Here is a 1450-nt window from a genome sequence, read left to right on the forward strand (position 1 = left end):
ATACCCCCACGGGATGCGAAATCGTAAGTTACACAGGACTTTTACACATTGTTGACGAAAAGAGCAGTACTACGGTTCCCCGGATTGAGTGGCTTTTACTGAAAGTTTGTGCTGAATGTTAGCAATGGGACTGTTCCACTCACCAAATTGTTAAAAACAGGCAAGAAATTTCAGTGAACACACGACTTTCAAAATGTATTTGACGACCTAAATACTTTGCTAACCATTGCTAAAGTGTCAGTCACCCCAAAGAACACGAAGGCTTTCCAGGTGCCTATCGATGCCAGTGATGTGCATGTCTCTCTTCTTCTGCCCCTCTAATTTCGATCTGTAAACCTGTTTCATTTTTCCTCTGTGTTTATGGGGTTTAATTATCAGGACTGTTGTGTATTTTTGGAAAAGCATAATTAAGTCTATTTTGGGTCGCTGAGTTCTGTGGGTATTCTATATTCTGTTCACTGTGTTTCATCCCTTAATATTGTGAATAATTATCTCGCTGTTTTAAAAACTGGAAGTCAACCTAGCTAAAGTATTCCGAGTAAACTGGATTACCTGCATAAGAATGTTTTGAGTGGTGTGGCCTAGGCAAAACGGGGGTTGTTTTTCTCAGAGCAGAGCTGATTGTGAGGAGACATGATCGACGTGTACGAAATAATGAGGAGCATGGAATGACAGATTGAAGGACACATTTGCTCTTGATCGATCACCAGGGTTTGTAGATTTCAGATAAGATGCAGAAAGCTTTGAATAGATTGGTAGGAAAAAAATATCAGTCAGCAGGTGGTAGAGTCTGGAACTGACTCTCTATAAAGATCATTTGGACAGTTAACCCTTCATTCTTCTCTGATTCCACTGGCCAAAGAGTTTCGAAAAGTTCTCAAAGCCGACCATTTCTGCGAGCAACAGTTATTCGATAGGAGGCTTTATGAAATGGAATTGTGCACACGAGTAACACGCGTGACTATTCGGCTGCCCTCCTGTGATGAAGCTGGAGCATTGACTCTCATATTCTCGGGGACATTTAATGAAGGCATTCTCGGTCCTGCAGATGAGAAACGCATACCTTATTTTGGCTTCGGAAAAATCAGTTTTTATGCTTATTATAAGTCTGCGCTATACCCGAGCCAGGTAGGATTCGAACCTACAATCTCCTGATCCGTAGTCAGGCGCGTTATCCATTGCGCCACTGGCCCGATGCGTGCAGCTGACCTTAAGAGCCATGATGTTAACACGTACATGGTTAATAGCAGTCATGTTCACCAGTTGAACAAGCGAAAAAGATAATCATTGTCACTGCTTCAGTCCAATCTTCTTCACCTTTCAAAGCAGCGAATTTTCCAAAAAAAAAACACATATGTCCTCATGAAGCTTCCATTCACATTCTGTCTGCTCAGTCAGTCAATGCTGATCTGATGAATTTCGAATCTACTTCTTCAGCATAACTGACGTG

The 1450-nt window shown here is 41.8% G+C and overlaps 1 non-coding gene across 1 annotated transcript; it reads right to left on the reverse strand.

Moving 5' to 3' along the window:
• Positions 1 to 1120: 1120 nt before the first annotated feature.
• trnar-acg lies at positions 1121 to 1193 on the reverse strand. Its single transcript has one exon. It is a non-coding gene; the product is annotated as a tRNA-Arg (tRNA).
• Between the last annotated feature and the right edge of the window lie 257 nt (positions 1194 to 1450).

This window comes from Chiloscyllium plagiosum, unplaced genomic scaffold (assembly GCF_004010195.1).
Source record: "Chiloscyllium plagiosum isolate BGI_BamShark_2017 unplaced genomic scaffold, ASM401019v2 scaf_17255, whole genome shotgun sequence".
NCBI lineage: Eukaryota > Metazoa > Chordata > Chondrichthyes > Orectolobiformes > Hemiscylliidae > Chiloscyllium > Chiloscyllium plagiosum.